The sequence below is a fragment of the Natrix helvetica genome (assembly GCF_964273705.1).
Source record: "Natrix helvetica genome assembly, chromosome: 3".
Lineage (NCBI taxonomy): Eukaryota > Metazoa > Chordata > Lepidosauria > Squamata > Natricidae > Natrix > Natrix helvetica.
This window is the reverse complement of record NC_138549.1, coordinates 107190750-107215495: the sequence shown is the minus strand read 5'-3', so window position 1 is coordinate 107215495 and position 24746 is coordinate 107190750. Positions and strand designations below refer to the sequence as shown.

The 24746-nt window shown below is 37.8% G+C and overlaps 1 protein-coding gene across 7 annotated transcripts in view; it reads right to left on the bottom strand.

Annotated features, from left to right (window-relative positions):
* Window positions 1-24746, bottom strand: part of DAB1 (DAB adaptor protein 1) — a 771291-nt gene that overhangs the window by 526799 nt on the left and 219746 nt on the right. For all 7 annotated transcript variants that reach the window (XM_081946493.1, XM_081946496.1, XM_081946500.1 and 4 more), the window contains exon 2: window positions 9157-9322. The gene's annotated coding sequence lies outside the window, so the exon portion shown is untranslated. The remainder of the gene's footprint in view (window positions 1-9156; window positions 9323-24746) is intronic.

Sequence of the window (24746 nt, the reverse complement as noted above, 5' to 3'; positions counted from 1 at the left end):
ATCCCCCATTTATCCTTTATTTCATTCTGTGCTTTGCAGTTCGGTGTCTTTGGAGAGCCATTCTACAGTGCAATATGAAAGCAAATCTCAACCAACAACAATGACAAATAATCTTTGGCGCAGTTTAGACTTCAAATCAGACCAGGGGTGGTATTTGGAGTTCTCCATAACATTAGCTACAGGTTCTCCTGAACCTGGGTGAACCCGTTGCAGCTGATCCCTGAAGCACAGTCTAGCATGCATTCTACCATATCAGGCAAAAAAACAACAACCCTCTAAATATTTTCAGAATTTGGGAAAGTGAAACAACAACAAAATGCCCCCCTTTCCTCTTTTCTCTGTTTCTGAGTAAATAACACACTGAAGTAAATTTAAAATTTCAAGAAATCCTTCTTCCTTCCTTCCTTCCCTTTTTTTAATGTGTTGTGGGACCTTTTCACAATATAGTCCTCAACATATGACCACAACTACAACTACTTATGACCAAAACTTCTGTTGCTAAATGAGTTAACAATTAAGTAAGTTTTGCCCCATTGTATGACCTTTCTTGCCATAGTTGTTGAGTGAATCACTGCAATTGTTAACTGCAATTAGTAACATAGTTATTAACTAAATCTGGCTTCCTCATTGACTTTGCTTGTCAGAAGGTTGCAAAGATGATCACCTGAGCCCAGAATAGTGTAACCGTCATAAACACATGCGAGTTGCCAGGTGTCTGTATTTGATCATGTGACCATTGGGATGCAACAATGGTGGTAAGTGTGAAAAAAACCCAGTCACTTTTTCTAGTACAGTAAAGTTACATGTAACTTTGCATGGTCACTAAACAAATGGTTATATGTTAAAGACAACTTTTTGAATAAACCGTTGAGTATTCGTTCACAATGTATCAAATTGCATAATTCATACCAAGACTTGGAAAGATATTGGAATAGTTAACAGAGAAAAGCATTCCTAATGCTCTCAAGAGTGTAGCTCCATCTTGCTACTGACTTAATTTCTCCTCCACTTGAAGTTGCCACTATTCTCATTCTTAAATGTTAAGAAAACGCTTTCTGGAAGTTCTGAGAATTTCCTTTCAACTTTTTAGGATACTTTTCAACACATCATGCATGCACTTGTACCTAGTTGTTCCTTAAAACTCTTAAATTAGCTTGAATCACGAAAAGCTACAGGCAGCTTGGGTCAACTGAAGACCACAATACATAGCAATGAAAGGAAGTTTTTCATCCAATATATTATTAGTTAGAACATATTTGCTTGGTTCCTTACTATTCTTGCAGTGGATTTAGTGACAAAAAGTGCTAATTACACCAGAATTGACTCTGTGTAGGAAAGAAAATGTCCTATAACAGTGATGGCGAACCTATGGCAGTGCATGCGAGCGCTGGCCAGCTGAGTTCACCCTTTTTTAAAGCCATTTTTTGCCCTTCCTAGGCCCCAGAGGCTTTATAGGAGCCTGGGGAGGGCGTAAAGAGCCTTCCCTCCCCCGGAGGCCTTTGGGAGGCTTCATGAGCTTCCCTGAAGCCCCCAAAGTGCAAAAAAACCCAGCCTTATGGACAAACCGGAAGTTCGGGAATGGACTTCCAGTTTGCTCAGAGGTTCGTTTTGACTGCTTCGGAGGCTTCAGGGAAGCGTCCTGAAGGTTCATGAAGCCTCCGGAGGGCTTCCGGGGGGGGGGGGGCGGGGAGGCTGTTTTCACCCTCCCCAGGCTCCTATAAAGCCTCTGGAGCCTGGGGAGGGCAAAAAAAGCATGCAAAAAATGGGGTCACGCCTGTAGTGTGCGCATGTGCACTGGGGGGGTCACGCATTGCATTATGTGTCCGGCACGCCCACACACGACCCCCCTGCGCTCCCCCCACTTATGGCACGCGAGCCAAAAAAGGTTCGCCATCGCTGTCCTATAACATCTGCTGGTCATTTGCTACTTGAAGCTTTAGCTTGCAATGCCAGAAATGGAAACTGGGGACCTACAGAACACTTATTCAACCACCAATTTGTTGTTTCCTCCACAACGTGTCTATGTCTATGATTTCTTCTGATACGAAGCTGCATGGGGGTCACTTGCTGAATTTCTTCGTAGAACACTCTGGTGAAAAAGTTTGTGAACTCTTGTAAAAGCTGGGAAAAATCTGAAGCCTCACTGAGCAATCTCTTAGGCAATGCCTTTAGGCAGAGAACTCTGGGCCTGATAGCATTTGAGCATTCTAGGCTAAATTATTTAAGTTCCCATCCTGCACAACACTAACCTCATTACAAAGGGCTAAGAAGTCAGAAGAAAAAAAAACTGTATTTACAGCTGGCAATGCCACAGCCCTAGAAATTTTAGGCTTAGATAACCTTGAACTAGGCGGCTGATGCTCTGACCTAAGAATAGTACACAAAATAATTGTTACAACATTCTACAAGTCAATGACTACTTCAACTTCAACCGTATTAATACATGGACAAACAATAGATACAAATTCAAAGTATACTGCTCCAAACTCAATTGCAGAAAACACAACTTTAGCAATAGAGTGGTCAATGCCTGGAACGCTCTACCTGTTAGTTCCTCAAACCCCCACAGCTTTAACCTTAAACTGTACACTGTGGACCTCACACGTTTCCTAAGAGGTCTGTGAGGGGGCATGCATAAGTGCATCAACATGCCCAACGTCCCTGTCCTACTGTCCCCATTGATTTGTACTCATTTCAGGTGCTCATGTCCATGCTTATACTTATATCTGCTACCTGTACATGTTTTGACAAACTAAATAAATAAACATGCAAAAAAAAAATCCATTAAGAACAATCTCACAGATGGCCTTCTATTGCAGCAGGAACTTTTTCAAACTGTTTGAAAAATCTGGGATAAGCATTAGTTTGACAATATGGGCAATAGCAGTCTTCTCTAAAAGCTGAACAACAGAGAAATCCAAACTACTTCTTGAATCATCAAAGTAACATGGGAGACATAGATGGATTGAATATTGGTGCCCTAGATGTCGACACATACAAATTTTCCTCAAAAACCCAAAATTACTTTTCTAGTCTTGAGACTGAGTGCCAACTTGGCATACTGCTTCAGTCATCTAGCCAGGTAGATATTGTGTATTTCCATTGCCACCAGATAAATCTTATCATGTCTGGATCACAGACATGATAAGAACACAGCATAAAACTGTTGTGTTCAGGAAAAGATCTAAGGGGGAAAAAAATAAAGACCTTTGCTCACACAAAATGGAAACCGTCTTACAATTTATCTCCCTCTATTTTTCAACTGGTGATCATAGAAATAGCCTATCCATAGCATTTTCTGATTCGGAAGAATATGGAAGTTATTAAAATTAGTGATCTAACAGATGAAGCACAATTCCCCCAGTTATTAAATTCCATATCTATTTATAAAACATTGCAAAAGCCACCCAAATATAATAAATTCCACAAGAACTCTGTACTTTACTATATTTGTTATGTTATTTTTTTCACCTTAGGAATTCTCCCTCCCAGCAATATACAACCCATAAATTATTTAAAGGCAAACATTAATTAAAACTGCATCTTGATAGCATGCCTGGTTTGCACAATGTCCTCAACGTGTTAAGATTAAACGGCATGCATTAACTACAATCAAGCTGCTGTTCAGGTCACTGTGTGATTTATGCACAAGCAGCAGGAATCCAGATAAACTCATGGTTGATTACAGAATATTCCCTTCCCCTTATTTTTCCTGTTTCAAATTTTGGTTGCAAAGTAGATGCTTCATAGGGTGCGTTTTAGATGAAAATATTCATTTGCCCTCCACTCTGCCCCACACAACAACATCTTCTGCATTATTTAGGTATTTAAATGTAGGGTGCAATACAAATCTGGAGCAAGAAAAGGAGGGAACACAATGCCTGCTAATTCATCTAAATTGCTTGAGAAATTAGCTAAAATATCTTGGCAAGGCTGAAGTTTGAGCTATTTACAGAAAGATATTTTCATGAAAGTAGATCTAAGACACATGTTATGCTAAGTTGTGCTAGTCACAAGTAACAGAAGTTTCACAAAATCAGAAGGATATATACAGCTTCCTGATTTGATCGTTTTAGGTTGGTACCATCATCATCATCATCAACAACAACAACAACAACAAGGTTTAGGTTTAGGTTTAGGTTTATTTGGATTTATATGCCGCCCTTCTCCAAAGGACTCAGGGTGGCGTACAACATTAAAAACACACATCACAAAAGTTTAAAAAAAGATTAAACCCAATTCCAAAAAGACCAAACCGATTTTTTTAAAAAGAGAAACAGTACATTTAAAATAAATTAAAATTAACATTAACATTAACAGGCCAGGCCGGCTTGCTGGAAAAGCCAACTTTTTAGGGCGTGTCGGAAGGACCGGAGGTCAGGGATTATGCGAAGCTCCAGGGGCAGCTCATTCCAGAGGGAAGGCGCTCCCACAGAGAAGGCTCTCCCCCTGGGGATCACCAGCCGACACTGCTTGGCCGACGGCACCCTGAGGAGGCTAACTCTGTGGGATCGCAGTGGATGGTGGGAGGCTACTGGTGGCAGTAGGTGGTCTCGCAGGTACCCTGGGCCTAAGCCATGGAGCGCTTTAAAGGTCATAATTAATACCTTGAATCGCACCCAGAAAACAACCGGCAACCAGTGCAGGCCACCTAAAAGGGGTGTAACATGGGAGCACCTAGGTACCCCCATGACAACCCGCGCGGCTGCATTCTGGACCAGCTGAAGCCTCTGGGTGCTCTTCAAGGGCAGCCCCATGTAGAGAGCATTGCAGTAGTCCAGGCGAGAAAGGACGAGGGCATGAGTGACTGTGCACAGAGTATCCCGATCCAGGAAGGGGCGCAACTGGCGTACCAGGCGAACCTGGTAAAAGGCCCCCCTGGTCACGGCCGTCAGGTGTTCTTCTAAACTAAGCCGTGTATCCAGGAGGACTCCCAGATTGCGAGCCTTCTCTGAGGGGGCTAAAATTTCTCCCCCTATCATCAAAGATGGAACAAGATGTACAAATTGGGATGCCGGGAGCCACAGCCACTCAGTCTTGGAGGGATTGAGCTTGAGTCTGTTCCTCCCCATCCAGATCCGCACAGCCTCCAGGCATCGGGACATCACGTCGAGGGCAACAGCAGCAATAATATCTTCTATGTGTAGTATTTTCACTATTCCTTCAGAACAGGACCAAATTATTGGCTTTTCAGATGTCAAGCAGAATAGAACATTTGGTTAGTTCACAGTCCATGCAATGAAGGAAATTTGAAGCAAATATACCGTAGCTATTCTCCTTTTTAATATGTTTTATTTGATCTGTAGTTCTTTGAGTGTTTATTGTTTTACTTTAGTAAAATAAAACAACCTAGGCAAAATCGTTTTGCATTGGGTATTTCACCCTTAGATTAGTTTCCTTTAAAATGCTTCTGTTGTTTACTGTTGATTTCAATGAATGGCATTGTTTATTTGTGGTTTGTGACCTTGTTGCCCAGAGTCCATTTGGACTGGGGCGGGCTATAAATATTGCAAAATAAACAAACAGGCAAAGATCTATTTGTATGCCAGCTCAGCAGTTTCTGTCTGGCCCAAACGTTGTATTTCTGCTTTTACAATGTCAGGGCCTTCACCCCATTCAACACTGGCCTGCATAGAGATGAATAGCCCAAGCCTTGTAATCAGAAGAGTTTTCTTTTGTTGTGCTGACAGAAATTAACAACCATAACAACAATTAAAAAAAGCTTCTACAACAATCCAGTGCATAATATCATTCTGAAAACAAAGAAGTGGTCATATTATGTCTCTTCCTGTCTGTTTTCTATTTTTTCCCACTTCCGAACATGAGTGGACAAATAAACCAGACAAACTTTCATGAACATGAGTATGCAGACATACAAGTTGCAATGTGCATCTAGATATAGTATAGTCTTTATTGTCATTGTACAAAATAAATACAACGAAATTGGTTACAGTGTTGAAGTCCATGACTTACTCTGTCCTGTAATATTTTTGTTATCGTAACCTGGTCTGGCAGATTTCTCCTTGTGTCAGCAAAAGAATCCACTTCAAACCAGATGATGGGAGGAAATGTAGGAAAATGAGGATGGTGGACTAAAATGCTCATTCAGTAAGTTTCCTTCTGATCATTTAATTTCCCTTCTGCCAAGATTTTTTTATTCTAAAAGTTTAAAAGGAGTATATAATACTCCTTTCTCCGTTTCCCTCCATTCTGCAAAATATAGTTTAGGCTGAAAGACAGAGGTGGTATTGGAGAACCGGTAGTGGAAATTTTGAGTAGTTCGGAGAACCAGTAAATACCACCTCTGACTGGCACCCACCCCCATCTATTCTCTGCCTCCGGAATCCCAGCTAATCGGGAGGGAATGGGGATTTTGAAGTAACCTTCCCCTGGAGTGGGGAGGGAATGGAGATTTTACAGTATCCTTCCCCTGCCACGCCCACCAAGACATGCCATGCCCACTAAGCCATGCCCACAGAACCGGTAGTAAAAGAAATTAAATCGCACCATTGCTGGAAGAGAAAGAAATGCAGGGAGCTCTATGTCTGATTGAGGACCTAAAGGTGGCCTCCTGGTCCAATAGCTTTGTTCTCAGGTTTGACAATGCACTTTTGAATCAGGCAAAACCTTCTAACTGTTTGAGTGCATTTTTAGGAACACTGTTATTAATACCAAGTGGAGAGACAAATTATAATTTGCTTTATAATTTTGCACTACAATTTGTTGGCCACAAATGAGCAGAAAGCAATGCTCTAGACTGCATTCGAAATGCATCAGTTTTTATTGAAAAGCCAATCTAATTTTGTTCTTCATACATTTACAAAGCTGATCTTTCCTTCTTCCGTTAGTCTTCTGTCCATTAACCATTATATCTAACTCTTCAAGGGGGAAAAAATCCTTAATATTTCTACCTAGTAATCATACCCAAATTAATGTAACATTCAGGTAGTCCATGACCTATGACCACAATTGAGGCCAAAATACCCATTGCTAAGCAAAACAGTTGTTAAGTGAGTTTTGCCCATTTTATGACCTTTCTTGCCACAGTTGTTAGGCACTTGTTAAGTTAGTCACACCATTGTTAAATGAATCTGGCTTCCCCATTGACTTTGCTTATCAGGTTACAAAAAGTGTTCACATTACCCTTTTAACAGTTGTTAAGTGAGTTTTGCCCTATTTTACAACCTTTCTTGCCACAGTTGTTGGGTGAACAACTGCAGTTGCTAAGTTAATAACACAGTTTTCCCCATTGACTTTGTCAGAAGGTCAAACATAGGTGATCACACAACTCTGGGACACCACAACCGTCATAAATACATGGCAGTTGCCAAGCGTCCACATTTTGATCATGTGAGCACCAGGATGCTTCAATGGTCATAAGTGTGAAAAAGTCATAAGTCACTTTTTTCAGTACAGTTGTAACTTTGAACAGTCACTAAACAAATCGTTCTAAGTTGAGGACTGCCTGTACTGGCAGTTCACATGTACTCCTTTTCTGTATACACTCTGATACAATACAATAGCAGAGTTGGAAGGGACCTTGGAGGTCTTCTAGTCCAACCCCCTGCCTAGGCAGGAAACCCTATACCGTTTCAGACAAATAGCTATCCAACATCTTCTTAAAGACTTCCAGTGTTGGGGCATTCACAACTTCTGGAGGCAAGCTGTTCCACTGATTAATTGTTCTAACTGTCAGGAAGTTTCTCCTCAGTTCTAAGTTGCTTCTCTCCTTGATTAGTTTCCACTAATCAAGTGATGACTTACTCTACAATTCCAAGGTGGTAAATTATTCTAAAAAACAGAAACGTAAAATCCAAGTGTAACTATAACCTTATGGGTGCACACATTTAAAAACGTAGAGGTCATTCAAAGGTCTGGACAAATGTCTTGCATATCAGACCAGAAGATCCTGCTTTCTAATTGCTAGCCTGTCAGTCATTCTCATATGCTACAGTGGAACCTCTGAGTTTTTACTCTTTGGACAATAATAGATGAATACCAACAAATATCACTAACAAGTTGAATGTTGTTCTACATAGCATGCCACTTTCTCAGATGAATTTTAAATCCATTTGCAGTGTGTGGTTTTATGAATTAAAACCAAACTAGACACACACACACACACACACACACACACACACACACACGAATATTTATCCAGGCACATTAGTCCTCTGATTATTTACAAATTTTACATGAATGAAACAACTCTAAGTGAAAATCTTTTTGCCAGTGGAGAGATTCATTTTCTGACTGTCCAAATTGAAGCTTGACTTTTACTTACAAAACAGGCAATAATTTCAGCAACTGTTTCCATACTTTTATATTAAATTACCTGATTTAAAGTACCAGAATGCTTATAAATATTAGTTTATGAGTACTAAGAAAACTCTATTTTTATTTCTATAAAGTAGAAACTAAAGGGTAAATTCACAACATAGAAACTGGAGGAATTGCCTATTAGCAACTGTGTTTTAATCTTAATAATTTATCTATTGATATCTCATCTTTATTATTTTTACAAATAATTCAAGGTGGTGAACCTGTGAGGCCAGGTGGCTTGAGAGAGAGAGAGCGACTGGCCCAAAGTCATCCAATCAGTTTTCATAGTTAAGGCAGAATCTCCCAGTCTCTCACTTTCTAGGCTGATGCCTTAACAACTAGACCAATCAACAAACAATACAGGTTTCCTACAAAGGTCTCCTAATATTTATTTTCCAGTTGGAAAACCATAGACAAACATTAGCCAGTCTAGACAATGTTCAGTGAGATAAATCTATTATTTGATTTGATTTAAGGCATTTCAAATACTAATTTCTGCCATTTGTGTGACTAGAATTGAGCAATTTTATTGTACAGTGCTCAATGAACTAGAAAAACAGGGAGACAAACAATCAGTATGATTAAGCAATGCAAATATATTTCTTTTCTTCCACCTTGTCCTGACAACATAAGAGACTGGGAAAACCATAGCTGTCCGAAGGTAAAATAATGCTCACAAAGTGGATAGTTAGTAGCTTGTTAATTCTTTAGTGGCAATGCACTGCAGTCCCAGATGACAACTTTCACACTGAAATTCAACACCCCAAGAAGTAGAATATAATGAAGATCAAGGCAATAAATACTAAATTATCACAATATCACGATGTAGCTTACCTGCTACAATTCCATGTGATAACACGCTGGTGTTGTTGAGGTCATCAAATGTTGAAAGCCCTTCCAAATTCTAGAAATATGGCCCAGTTATAACATCAATTATAAAATGACAATCAATATCCTATGACATGTGCATCCAGAATGTCTTCGCAGAGGTCTGCATAGTCTGTAATAAAAAGAAAACAAGTAGGGGAAAAATTGATTTTTCTCTTTTCTGACTGGAAGACTAGTAGATGAAAGGAGGTTTATTTCATATATGCACATATATTTAATATCAATTTTTAGAAAGGGACTACGTATGTAATTGACTTGCCTGTGAGTTGGGTGGCTAAATAAATTAGATAAATAAATCAATCCTGAAGTCGTGTGACACTATAGTGGCTGTCCCCACTCCAAGTAATACATTAGTATGAAGTTGAAAAACAATGCAAGACTTTTAAAAGGCAAAAAACCTTTCTCAACTAGAACTAGTCTAAGAAATGCCACTTTTGGGTCACAAGACATAGTGGAGGTGGGGTAGAGGTTACATTAAGAGTAGAGGTTGCTTTAAAATACTGTTAACTTTTAAAACAACAAAACAAAAATCAGTTCTGACAAAATTTGAACGCTTTGCAGCTAGTCAAATTTCAGTAACATAATCTCAAAATGTTGCAGATCAGTGCTTGTCAACCTTTTCTTCACCACAGACTCCCTTTAAATAGCTTTTGTGACCAGGGCCCATGGCTATGCCAAGGTTAACTCTTGAGACTCAACTCAAGATTTAAATCATAACATTTCTTCAAGCCTTTGTGTGCCCCCCTGATGACATCACACACTCCCAGGTGTCCGTGGACCACAGGTTGAGAACCACTGTTGTAGACAATATTAGGTTCTCACCTGCATTAATGCATATACAGGCAGTACTTGATTTACAGCCATTTGTTTGATTACCCTTCAAAGTTATGATGGCACTGAAAAAAATGACTTATGATCAGTTCTCACATTTATGATGATTGCAGCATCCCATGGTCACCTGACCAAAATTTAAGTGTTTGGCAATTGGCAGGGTTCCAACAGTCTGGGGTCCTGTGATCACCATTTGTGACCTCCTCAACTGGCTTTCAACAAGCAAAGCTGGAACATTGGTGTCAAGTTACTCTCAATTCATGAAGCCTATTTTCTAATTAGATACAGATATGATTGTATTGGTATTTTCAGATTCCATCCCTCAGTAAAAGCAGCCATGCAGAATATTCTTAGCCTTTGAAATAAATAATGCATCTACATTTTCCCCCTAAAACAACTTTCTTAAAATAGATGTATGAATAATATGCATGTATAATTTAATTTTCCTAGTAATTCAAGTTTTTTTTTTAAAAAAAATGGAATTGCACTATAATTTTATATTTCAATAACTTCCTTCCTCTGACCGTTCTTGCTTTGGAAGATCATATTTAATTAAATGATCTGTAGAAGCAATGCCCTACTTATTCCTGCAAAAGTTTGTGCTTTTCTGTGTATGTTCAATTGCTATTCACTAGCACTGTGAAACGCTTCGGATTTTATTCCAAAAAGTGTGGAAGGATGCAAATGCAGCATCTGTCAGCAACTCATTAAAAAAAAGAGGTATCTGCTTCCAGGATTTGGCCCTTGCAAGAACTGTACTTGGAAGCAGATGCAGCTATTTTAATGAAAGTTTAAAATGGCTTTGGTCAGGTCAGCTTCAGGGTTGACAGCTTCCTTTGGACTTCTGCATGATCCAAAGCAGCTTTTCAGAGCTGACTTTGAAAGTTTGAGCAATCCTTCTAGTCAGTATAATATGATTTCTACTGATGTCAAAGAAAACAACCATTTTGAATGTCTGTAAAATGATTTTGAAAAGTACCTCTGATTAAATTGGAGAGGAAAGGTAGGAACTAGAGAAGTTTCCCCCCCCCCCCAAATCTATCCAACACTAAAGTATTTTTGCTTCACTCTTCCTAAAGTAAAGGTTAAGGTTTCCCTGTCCCTGTCTTTCTCTACAACATGGTACCTATCTCCATTTTTTTGGCTGAGGGAAACAGGATTGTCTGAAGACATTTTCTGTGGTTCTGTGGCTAGCATAGCTATACATATATAGGATGTTTTTACCTTCCCACTGAAGTCATACCTATTTATCTACTTGCATTTGCATGCTTTCAAACTGCTTGGTGGGCAGGAACTGAGACAGGAATGGCAGCTCAACCCACTGTGCGGTGTTGACATCTGGGCTGTCTAACTGACAAGCTCAGCATCTTTAACTGCTGAACCATCAATCTCTCTCTCCCTAAAATAGCAACCCAAAAACTGTTCTCGACTGAATCAAACTTCTAAAAACATCCCTTTTATTTCTACATCAAGTAATTCCCTCAGAACACTGTAGATGTTCAAATCATTATCTGTATGTGGAGATGCCTCATTAGGTGTTGTTCCCATTGCTGTCTAGCTCATAGGACTAACGATACAATGAGGGTTAGGTATTCATGGAATGATTATGAGATATGGTCATGGTTATGTCCTTCAGTGCATCAAGAAATACCATACATATTTCATGCAGTATTTCATCAAAAGAATAATCTGTACTTTCTGAATATTGATTGAGATAGCTTTAATTTTATAATAAGAGCAAAGTGCCAAACTAAAACTGACAAATTTTCCCATGTTTAGAAAAGAACAGATATCACCTTAGCAAACTGATATAAGTTGAATAATTAATAATAAACTGGTTTTCATGTATGATAGTCATATTGGAAAGTGACTTTATTATTAGTTTTTTCAAAGTATAGTCAATACTCTTTTAGATTTGAGGTTAAGTTAGGTCTTGTATGTGTACAATTAAAGAAAACACAAAAAGATAACTACCAAAGAAAATGATTCTATTTTCCATCCCAATTTCACATAATGTATTTATATTATTATTTTCTGTTGTTCAAAATATTCTGCTATTCAAAAAAATGCAAATAGTTTATTTAAAGCCAGTTTCTGATTTTTTTATAAGTTCTCATAAATACTTTCATGCATCAGACTTTTGAGTTTTGCTGTAAACAGAGGCAATACATATAACATCTCAGAATCACCTCATCAGTGCCATCAATATTCATTTACAAAATTAATTAATTAAAACAGTAGTGGTGCTTCAATCACTTGGACCTGGTTGCCATCTTAACTTTTTTTTTTGCCTCCTGAAGATGCCCTAGCTAGTTATTGGATTTTCACTCTTTGTTTTTTAGATCAAAAGACAAATAAAATTTCAATTTTCTGTATTTTATCATATCAAAAGATGCTCTTAGAATTAATATTCTTTTTAGTAGAAACAGTGGGGGGAAATGGTGTCTTATAAGTTTACTGAACATTATTAACATATGGACTAGGGAAAGGGAAAAGTTTAATGTATAGACTGTGCCATTCTGTTTTGTGGTGTCATCTAAATGCATGAAGACTGAAAGTGTCCGATTAGAGATGATTTCAGCTAGTCTACTGACAGTCTCAAGTAAATGACATACTTGGAGTCTGTTGCTATGAAGAAAGATTGAAGATCCAATGCTAATACTGAAATAGGAATTAAATTTCTAGTTCTGAGATGTTTTTCCAAACCCACTGTGATGACATTTGCTTCTTCTGGTGGGTGAAAACACACCAAGATATACCCATTACAGTGAAAAGCAGAAGTAGTGTGTGAAGTGATAACAATATATATAGCTTAGTTAAACAACCAACACAAAAGCCTGCAGTCTGACAAGATTTCTTGGTGTGTTGTTCACTTCAAATCAGCATACTGTAAATGACATGTCTGAGTGAATAAGTATGTATAGTACCTTCAAAATACCCGGCCAGCTGGGTTTTTTTTTTCCTATAAAGAATACAGAACATATAAATGCAAATAACTCAAACAAGAACATAGCACTTTTGAGTGCTTAATTAGTTAGGCACATACCATAATATTCCTTCTTTACCTCAGACTTTAGGTATTTGGTTTAATTAAGACTTTAATCACTCCAAACCTGTTTGCTGAAAGTTGTTCTACATATGCATAGCGGAGAATGCAAATGAAACGTTTTCTGTATGCGGTAAATCAGCACACCCGAAGACTACATTAAAATATTTTATATCTCACATAATAACCAATTATATATGGTGAATTTGTTATCAGGAACAATTTTCCAAAATATGACCCTGTTATCTGCAGCCCAAAATGAGACAATGCCAAATTTGTTCAACACTTCCACCATTTGAGGTGTATTCGAGATCTGTGCCTTCCCAAGTACTTCCCAATTTTATTTTATCTGATGGCAATATTTTCCTTTTCCAACTGATAGTTTTGAGATGAACTAACATACTTTCACTGAGCATTTTGTCTATTTTGAACCTCAGTTGCATTTTGCTTCCAGTCCTGTTGACGTTTACAAGTGGGGTCCATAAATTATAGAGAATGTTGAATCGTGTGATATATGGAATAAAAAAGTTTAATGGCAGCAATTCAAAAGGTACATCTATTGGCATTAAAGGAAGCAGTTCTGGGCATCAACTGACAATATAATCTCTCAGTATGACAATAAATGAACTGGCTGTTCTCAGCACTGTGCTCTGTGTGGCATAATGAGAATTGAGGTCGTGATATGTCAAAGTAAGTCTTGTCACATATAATATGTGCTATTAAACCCACCATTGAAGGCTTATTGAATATTTGTTTATAATATTTAGTACCAGAATCAATGTGAACCCATATGCAAAAGTGCTGAGTTTATTAGAATAGTATGAATGACCATATATATTACAAAAAGATATTAGGGAAAAAATAAATCTTCAGGAAGATAAAGTTGGAATCACAAAGTAGGTCAAGAGAACTGAAATAAATCAGACAGTAGCAGCTGCCTTTTGCTTCACCAGGTGCAATGTGTTAGATATTTATTCTTCTAGAACCTAGTCAATAGTATGCATTAAACATGGATCTGGCACCTGACCATTTTTGAGTATACGCACATACAATACAGAGAGAAAGAGAAAGAGGGAGCGAAGGAGAGACAGACAGAATTGGTCTTCATGTAGAATGGAAGTCATAACTAAATTCTTCCATAAAACCCAAAACTATGGTTTTCTTAAGATAACTTAATATTTAAATTGGTGTTATTTTTCCATTTGCTTTTCAAATAGAAGCACACCCTTAACATGCATTGCCATCCCCAGGAAAATAGGCAGAGTCAGTGACTAGTTTAAAGTACTCTTAGCGACTTGGTAATTTTAACTTCTATTAACAAAGGGATTTTTTTTTCCAGTTAAGTTCATCAGCTCAGATAGCAATAGCTATTAGAATATGTCTTAGCATCAAGCTCATTTTGTGTGAGTCAGAACTCAAGATTTTAGAAGAATATTTGAGGCTCCTTCCTTGTTTTAAGCCAGACTCTACTGCCAAACAACCAGTTTCAGGCCTAAAATATCTCTTTCAAAGAAAAATGAATAGCTAAACATAATTGTCCATTGACTATGCATATTTATTAATATTTGGCGTCTGGGATGGGTCTTCCTTTGCCCTTGCTCTGACTGTTGACCTTAGTCCAGATTTTTGCAGTATGCTTTGTTCAGCACTTCCTTCATTTTCCCAATTTTTCCTTCGACTGCAGGGCTTTACAGTGGCACCCTAATGATGTCAAAGCCTAATTAAGGCTCTTATGGCTAGTGTTTAAATCCCAGTAATTAGTCATTCCCAGTTATCTGTCCCAACCCCTGTCTTGGTGTGATCCTGTTTGTAATCTATACGCTACAAATGAAGTCAATATCTTTTATTGATATTCCCTTTTAATAGCTTTCTCCCATTCCCTTTTCATGCATTACTTGATGTCGTTAGCGTGCATTTCAAAATCTGGTTCCTTGATGATGGAATTCTCTTTGCTCTCCTTTCCCACAATACTATGCTTCTACAAACCCTTGGATGCATTTGAAAAGCATTTGAAAACCTATTTATTCAATAAAGCAGACTGATTGATGGAAGTGGTGGTGAGCAGATGCTGAGAAATTAGAAAAGAGGGGTGTGTAATGCAGTTTATATTAATCCATGACCACTTCTAAGCTAATCATACTCTCATTCCAGCAGCAACTGAAGGAGCAATATATATACAATAGGCATCCTCTTTGCCTTTTTTGCTCTAGAGATCCAGAATGCAGAACAATATGCATGAGATTCCTTATGAAATATCTGTGTGAGCAACAAATGAAAGCAACATTTGACAGCTTCTCATGCAACACTGAAAATAGAATGGGGCAGCCATAATATGCATGAAATGTATATACATGAGCAAGCTCATCTCCCAGTTGGTTCTGACATGCTAGACTAAAAATTGCTCATATCATTTGCATTTATCTAAACGAGCAGTGGGTAATTAATTTTCCAAAGTGACCAGATAAGAAACTGAGGCTATTGTGGAGTTCTCAGCTGGACTTTGCCTGCTTGCCCACAAGGCTGCACTTTGACCAAGGTGATAGTAGATGCCCAAGCTTCAGTCTTCATGTGAAGACTGCCTTCTTCTCAGGCTGCTGCAGGCAAGGGGCAAGCACTGTGCAGGCACAGAAAATCACTTTCTCTTTTCACCATCCTACAACTGCAAGCAGACTGAAAGACCCCATGGTAACTGTGCAGAGCTGGGCCCATCTCGGGTTCTTCTTACGCCCACTGCAATGCATTAAATCCATTGGTTTCTAATTTTCAATTGATCTCATGTGGCCTGGACAGGGGCAGCCAAAGGGCCAGATGTGGCCTAGCAAATTGCCTAACAAGTGGAGGCAAGAACCTTGGCTCTTTTCATCTACGTCCTGACATCTTATGCATTGTGCTACATTTCCTCATTTTTGTTTGTTGGAGGTCATTTAAGAAGAAGAATACCAAGGACTTTTATGATTAACTTTGAACATGCTGAAGTTCAAACATTTTGAATTTTTGTACTGAATTTTATAAAACATCTCATGTAGTGTATTGTGATCATTGCATTAACCAATTGTTTTCAATCATGTATTTTTCCTTTGTAACCACTTTTTGATTTATTTTAAATAGGAAGTGGTATAGAAATATTTTAAATCAACTAATATATGAAATAAATGCATGGGTGTATTGTAAATTAGTGGAGGCAATATGTACTATGACTAACAATAAAAAAAATAACCCCCAGGTTATTTTGTGGTTGTGGGACTTATGTACTTCAAAGAGGATGAGGGCTATGCCAGAGATTCAACCATAATGGACAGATCTCATCACAGCAGCTAGATGAAGAATAAAAGCTAAAGGTTCTCCTCACACATATGTGTTAGTTGTTCCAGACTCTAGGGGCCAGTGCTCATCTCCATTTCAAAGCTGAAGAGCCAGGGCTGGCCGAAGATGTCTCCATGGTCATGTGACTGGCATGACTAAACCCTGAAGGTACACAGAGCGCTGTTACCTTCCCACCAATGGAGGTTCCTATTTTTCTACTTGCATTTTTATGTGTTTTCAAACTACTAGGTTGGGAGAAGCTGGCACAAGTAATGGGAGCTCACTCCGTTATATGGTGCTAGGGATTTGAACTGCCAAACTGACAACCTTTCTGATCGACAAGCTAAGCATCTTAGCCACTGAGTCATTGCATCCCTAGATGAAGAGTATCTCTCCCATAAATAAAATTATGAGATGTAATTTACAGAATTACTTGTTTCCTGGGTCAACAAGAACCATATTAGCTAGACATATAATGACAAAGAAGCTATAGGACTCAGGAGTATTGGCTAAGCAACCAGGACCAGCAGCTTCAGGACTACTGAAGAAAATTGTTTATCTACCACAAAATATATGAAGACTGACAATAAAAAACTAATGATCTGCTAGTATAAATCACATACAAGAAGAAGGGAATAACTGAAAAGAATGTATCAGCTCTGGGAAGAACAACATCCAAAACCAAAAATAACACAACAGATTCTAGCATATCAGCATTGATTTATAATACAAAATAAAGTATTCACAGATATAGAACCAGAAGAACTGCAAGGTCTACCCAAGATAATGAAATCAAAGCAGATTTCATTAGGGTTAGCTCCAACTGTAGAGCCAAAAAATGAGGAATTGGCAGCACAGGATCTACATAACTGTTGAATCATTTTCAGTTCTGAATTAAGTATCTTTTCCTATGAGTTTGCCTCAGAAAGAACAAAGCCCTCTAACTAAAAACAAGAGAAAATGAAACAAAGAATAAAAGTTCATGTAGAACAGCACACAAACATAGAAAAAAAATGCCTGCATTGAAGCTTGTTCCAAAGAAACAGCTAGCACAAGTATTAAAAGATGCCAATACTGTAATATTAAATGAAAGCATTAGCTCACTTCAAGAAAGAACCAATTAATATTCAGCAGAGCTGCAGTTATAACTGAAGACCTTGGATGCAAAATCAACAAATCCAAACAGTGCACCACCAAAAAGGTATATAAGATTGGAAAATAAGATCAGCTTGTTAAAATCAGATGCAAGCAATTTAGAACAGATGAAAGAAGGGAAACTGAAGAACAAGAAGACTAAAATACTTGATCAAGAAGTATCGCCTAAAATCAATAAACATCAAAGAAACATAAAAATAATAAAGCAGAAAATGAGAGTTATAGGCAAGAATATCAGCAGGTATAAAACATGAATTGCATAATATAGTCAGAATCTCAAATTTCTGTCAAATCAGAAACATTTCTAACATGAAGGGTCCTTGGTGCTCTTTAACATTGGTTGTTTTTATGCATATTTTATTATCCAAGCTAGGCAGGAACATCAATGGCAGTCATTTCATTTCATCCTGGAGCTACAAATATTCTTCTTTATTTTCTGCCAATCCACCAATGTAGACACTGTAACTAACCAGTCCACACCTGATAAAGAAGAAATAGTGCAGGTCTGGATGCAGCTATGGGAGAACCCAAAGAAATACATCAAGTATGCAGCTTGGATGAAGTTGAATAAAAAAGAAGCTGGAATGAAAAAACTTGTAATAACAGCAGAAATGTTGGAGAATCAGTACACTTAATGCTAAAAGAATAAAAGCGGGCAGAGAACTCATTAAACCAATAAAGATTGTTTCAGGATGGTAGGATAAAAAAAGAAGAAAGAAGTCAGATAGGCTGAGCAATCCTAACCTCAAATCCATCTTGATACATGAGCAGTTTATTACAATTAAGCCAAGTGGCTTTCTGCCATTCTTTAGTTTACATTAATAATTGCAAATATTGGGGGCGGAGCTTCACATTGCGGTGATATGGCGACTTTTCCGGCTTCTCTGGAGAGTCGTCGAATTTGGATCGTCTGGACAGTCCAATCCGGACCTAAACCGTCCCGAATAGACGGTGAAAGGTAGGGGGAGATCCTGTGGTCCCAGAGATGCCCGCAAAGTCTCTGGTGATTTGGAAAAAGCCCCCTTTGCCAGGGATCGCGAGTCAGCCCCCAGGCTGCTGAAACTGCTGACAGCTCCTATAAGCAAGTGCAGGAGAGAAGCATGTCATTTTGATGAGAGTTTTTAAATCTTTTTTTCTATTGGAGAGAGAACACCCTAAATTTGGAAATTTAATTTAAAATAAAGGCTGGCTAGAGAGAAAGGGGCAGATTTAAGATGGCCAATTTAAGTTTTTCTTTTTTCCCTTTTTATTTTCGGAAGCCAGGCTGGACTTTCAATTGCAATTCAATGTGGATTGGCTTATTGCACTTTTTTATACTTTTACTTTTGGACTTTGTGGGGACACTGAATATATTTAAATTTTAATTGCTTTGAAGATTCTTTTTTCTCTTTTTTTCTGTTGGCTTTTCTTTGTATTTCCAATTTTCTGTTTTTTGAAGTTAAAAATAGAGCGGGGGAAAAATAAGCATTGAGAGTTGATACAATTAACACTGCTACCTAGTGGACTTGAAACATTGTTACTAAGTTTTATTATCTGAACTGTTTAGAGAGAAGCTGTTCCCTTGAAGGCTATTTGGTTGACAACTGATAGGGACAGGAATATAATTTTTTACACAGCTGTTTCCTGTGGAACTTTCAGTATCTGGAAACCTACTTTGGACTAAACAGAAGCTCTAAGGGAAGGCTCAGAGTGATCTTGGAAAGATTTTCATCTTTAAAAAAAAAGACTGAATCTTTTTCTTCTTGCTTTGTGGTAGTGCCTATATTATCTTGCTGGGGAGGTGGTGATTTTTTTTCTTCCTTGACTCCTTTTTTTTAAAGCTTTGTATTGTTTCTTGATTTATTTATTTTTTGCTCTCTTTTGGAGACAAATGGATGGCTTTCTCTAAAATTTGAGTAATTTGGACTGAAGAATTTTTCTCTCTTTCTTTTCTCTCTTTTACTTTTCTTTTTAAGTAAGAGATCTTCACTTTTTCCTCTTTCTTCTCTCTTTTTTTTCTCCTTTCATTTTACCTATAACTTTGTATTTTTATAGGCTGATGCTTAAATTTTGTGATACTAATTGGACTAGAATACAAAAGAAAAAAATTGGAAGATGAGTAGAAAAATAATACCTGTTGGTTCTACAACAACAGCCCCTGACTCCTCACCTACAGGAGGACAAAGATCAATACAGTCGATGCTTCAACAAGAAAAAGAGAAGGGAGTAACCTTAGAGGCAATTATGCAAGCGATACAGAAATTACAAGCAGGAGTTGATAGCAAGGATGAAAAGTCAGATACCATTGTAAAGAAGATTGAGAGTATGGAAAAAAGAATTGAGACAATAGAGCAATGAACTGAAAGCATAGAACAAAAAACAGCTAAAACGGAAGGAAAAATAGAAAATACGCAACATTGGATGATGAAATATGAGGACAGAATCAAAAAAATTGAAGAATGAAGGATAAGGATAATAATGAGTCTATGTACATTTGATAGATGATTGGTGATATTATGCATAACTCTAAGTAGTGATGTATATTATAAAGATATCTTGTTGATAAATAGTTTAATAAGGAAGTAATGAAAGATTGGTATATGTATGAAGTGAGTATTTAGAATACTTTGTTTAAAAATGAAGGAATAACATTTTTGCTTGAATGTATGTTGTACAAGGACAACAATGAACATAAGCATACTTGATTTATTTATTTATTTATTTATTTCTTGGATTTCTAAACCGCCCCCTCTCCCAAAAAGGGAATGATGGATGATTGGTGGGATTATGCATAATTGAAAGTAGTGATGTATAAACATAAACAGTTGGTAAATTCTTTTACACTGTAAAAATAATCAGAATGAGATAAGTGATTACATAAAGTTATATTGTTATTAAATAGACAATCAAGACTGCAAGGGAATTAGGTTTGCCGAAAAGTAAGAAATCTTAACCGTAATTGAATATATGATGTACAATGAAAGTGAGGTACCTAGTTATATTAGACTGAAAATTTGTGATTGTATACGTAATTGAAAATATGGATGCACAAACGCTTGTAACCAAACAACATGCTGTATGTAATGGATGAGAATTTTTTATGTTGTCTTTTATGTTTAAAAATAAAAATAATTAAAAAATAATAATTGCAAATACTGCTCCATAATGGAAAACTGCTGCAGAAGCAAGCATGAGATCTTTGCTACAGGAGAGTCATGGATGCACTCAATCCAAGTCAAATCGTTCCCTTCTGACAAATCTGTGCCAAGGTTCTTGGTTTTGCCAACTTGGAACAAATGAAGCCAGTTGTTTCCTTCCAAGATGCACTGGAGCTACTGATAATGTTTACATTTTGAACAAATGGGGCTTGGACCACATCTGAAACCTGACAATGGGGTTTATACAACTAAACACCTAAAGTGTGCTTTTCACTGCAGGGAAATAATGCATAATCAGAAGGCAAGAAGTGTTCTGATACAACTCAGGAGACTTGGGCACTTATATGTGGCGTAGGTAGGTAGGTAGGTAGGTAGGTAGGTAGATGATAGATAGATAGATAGATAGATAGATAGATAGTTGATAGATAGATAGATAGATAGATAGATAGATAGATAGATAGATAGATAGATAGGTGTAGGCTTAGGCATAGGCATATAGAGAGATGGAGAGAGAGAGGGAGAGAGGGGGGGATCCTAGCTATTTGTCATTGTCCCAGTGATATCACATATACATGAACACACAAAGTTATGCACATTTTTTGCCATTTCACTCAAAAAAAACCACAGCAAAATTGATTTCCAATTGGTAGTCCTCAGTCCAACCATAATGAGATTCTGGTTGTCATAGAGCAGCGGTGTCAAACTTGATTTAATTGAGGGCCACATCAGTGGTGTTATTGACCTTGGGGGGCCAGAGTGGGAGTGGCCATGGTGGGCATGGCTAGCTCAACATCACTCGTGTCAGAGGCTCCTGTAGTGGTCTGAGCACTCTGCTAGAGAAAACAGGCTCCCAAGCTCCATTTTCACCTATGAAAGCCTCCTCCAACCCTCTGCCAGTGAAAACAGAGCTCAGGAGGGCCTCCATTTTCACTGGCAGAGGCACCACAGGCCAGTCCTTTGCTGTTTCCAGGATGGCCCCGCGAGCCAGATCTAAGCACCCTGTGGGCTGGATCCAACCTTGGGTTTGACATCCCTCCCATAGAGAAAAGGGAAAATGGCCATAACAATCATTTAAACAGTGGAAGAAGAAGAATTACAAAAAAATGACATTATGAGTGTGGACAAGGACCCAATGCTTATCTGTGGGGAAGTAGAAATTCATAATGTACACCCAATTCCTTTAAGATCTGAAATGGATACTCAAGGACTTCTAGAAGATTGATTAGATTTTTTTTCTATATTCCCAGGAAGAACTGGAGCAAGAAACACCAGGAAAAATAGGAGAATTTTTAAGAGCCAAGTTTGTAAAAGTTTTATTGCTACATCATAATGAAACACTATTTTTTCAAGAGGAAATGGTTGTTGTTTGTTTTGTTTGTTTGTTTTATTGGATTTATATGTTATATTTATATGTACTGTTGAAGAAAGTACTTTGTTCAATGAATTTAAGAATAAACTCCTGTCCTTTATTTGCACAAAATAAAGTCTGCCAAGTTTCACAGGATACAGTCTGATTTTTTCCCCCAGAAATAAATCTGTACAATTTCCAAGATGAAATTCTGTCAAAACTGGATTCTGTCATTACACTCTCAGCTGACAGGTCAGAGAGATTTAACACTGATTATGTTACTTCATTCATTTCAATTTACATGGCCATCCATCTCACCATTGTGTCTCTGTGAGAGCAGCATTATAAGATTATGAGAACAAAGCTACTGTATCTGTAACTTAGATAAACTTACTAGTATGGAAACATGAATGAATTGTGATGCAAATATTCTAAAATTGATGGCTTTTTCTTTTTCTTTTCTTTTCTTTTCTTTTTTCTTTTCCTTTCTTTTTCTTTTGCAACCGAGAAAGTGATGTATGAGGTAGAATGTCTTGACTGGAAAAGCTCCTGTTTTTCCAAAAGGCAAAAATCTACCAATTAAGCCATTGAAACTAGAACTCAGAAGATCTGCCTATTCCCTTTGTGGCTGATTTATCTGTCCTTTCTTCTAAATCCCATTTGAGAATTTGCAAGTTAGGAAAAAATGCAGAATAATAATAAAAATGTTAGAAAAGACCAGGGCAGAAGAAAGAAGAGGAGACATTGACATTATTGTGCAAATAGCTAAATTTGTAGAACAGATTGCACTCTACAAATTTAGCTATTTGACTGGCTTGCAGGCAATGATTCTTTTTAAAAAAATGTTTTTAATTCAACTTTATTGTTTTTATAAATTAGATGGCAAAGATGCCTAATATGATTATGTATGTGCCATCAAGTCACTTTCAGTCCTAGTGAATACATAGATTTTCCCCATAACAATCAGTCTCTCGTCTAGTCTTTCAGATTTCCTCACTGGCACTGGTGAGTGAGGCAAAGTTGTTCTCACTGGCACTGAATAGCCAACCTCTTCTCTTTCCTTCCATCGTTCCCAACCTGGGAAAGGTGGCCCAGTGGTTAGAATGCAATATTGAAGGAAAACTCTGCACACAGTTCAGACTTCGATCCTGACAGTCTTATATCCCTGTAGGGTCAGTAAAATGAGGATCCAGATTGCTGGGGGAAACATGCTGACCAGGGGTGGGTTTTTGCAGGACCTATTAAAATTGTTCTGAGCATGCGCAGAACTGGAAAACAAGATGGCAGCGCACACGGCGCCATCCGGAGAACTGGTTCAGGGGCACGGCAGGCCTGGGTCGCTGCCAGTTCCAGTGACCCAGGCCACCAAACCACTACCGGTTCTGCCAAACCGGTCCGAACCAGTAGGAACCCACCACTGATACTGACATTGTAAACAACTCAGAGAGTGCCATGGATTGGTATATAAGTCTTAAGTACTATTGCTATTACTGCCTTTTTAGTTGAATAATATTCTATGTAACATCTGACAAAAGACTATTCAGCATGGCTTCCTTCCATGTGGAACCCTTTTATTTATTTATTTTCTTAAGTGAGGAGACCACTTAAGTTATTTTGTCCCCCTGTCCTGCTGGTTAGTGAGGATGAAATGTTACAGATTTTATTCAGGGCATCAGATGTGATTCTTGTTGCCTGCTTTTTTCTTTCTTTCCCCTGCCAGTTTGACTTATGTCATTCCTTTAAAAATGAAAGAATTTCTTTTAAAATTCCAGTGTTGCTTGCTACGTGGTTAGCTAATGAGAAGTTATTTCTAATTATGCCATGTATTTCTTGCATAATAAATAAGTTCACAGGGAGTACAGCTACATTTAAATCAATAAATTACAATACTCTGCAAGAGCTGAGTTTCAGAATGGATACAGTGAAGCATTTTGAGGTAGGGTGGCTGAAGGAAGCTCCCTCCAATCCAGAGGTAGTATTCTGCCTCTACGCCCAGATGTCATCATGGATGCTCTGCACATGCACAGAAAGCTCTGCGCACATGTGCACTCTCAGTTCCGAACCAGTAGCGAAGATAAGAGGAAACCATTACTGCTCCAATCTATTAAAAACAGGAGTGTCCAATCTTGGCAAATTTAAGTCCTGTAGATTTCAACTTTCATAATTGTTCAGCCAGCCACGCTTGGGAATTCTGAAAGTTGAAATCCACATGTCTTAAGGTTGTCAATATTGGGCATCCCTACTTTAAAGTTTGAGAAAACTTCACCTACGTTTTCCAATATCCAATATCCAAGGGAGAGCCCTCCTTTCTATAAATGGCAAATAAAATGGGATTAGGTCTCAAACCACTCTAATTCAAGTTTACAAAATTATCAAATTCATACTTCACACTACAGATTAGCAGTAAGGTCACAAATCTTGCTAAACTAAAGTTTCTAAGCCATAGTTTGTGGAATACAGACAATTGGCTTGTCTGCTACCACACACTAAGCCATAAATCATAACTTATAAACCTCTGTAGCAAACATCACAAAATATGACTGATGAAACTAAATTGTTTTGGAAACTATTGTTACAATTAATCATTTTATTTCTGCTCAATTTAAAAATAAATTTGAAACTTCTAAACTCTTAATCATAACAAAGGGGAGGGAAGAGCCAAGATATATTTCAGCTTTCTCATAAATACAATGAAAATGAGATTAGACTCAATAGA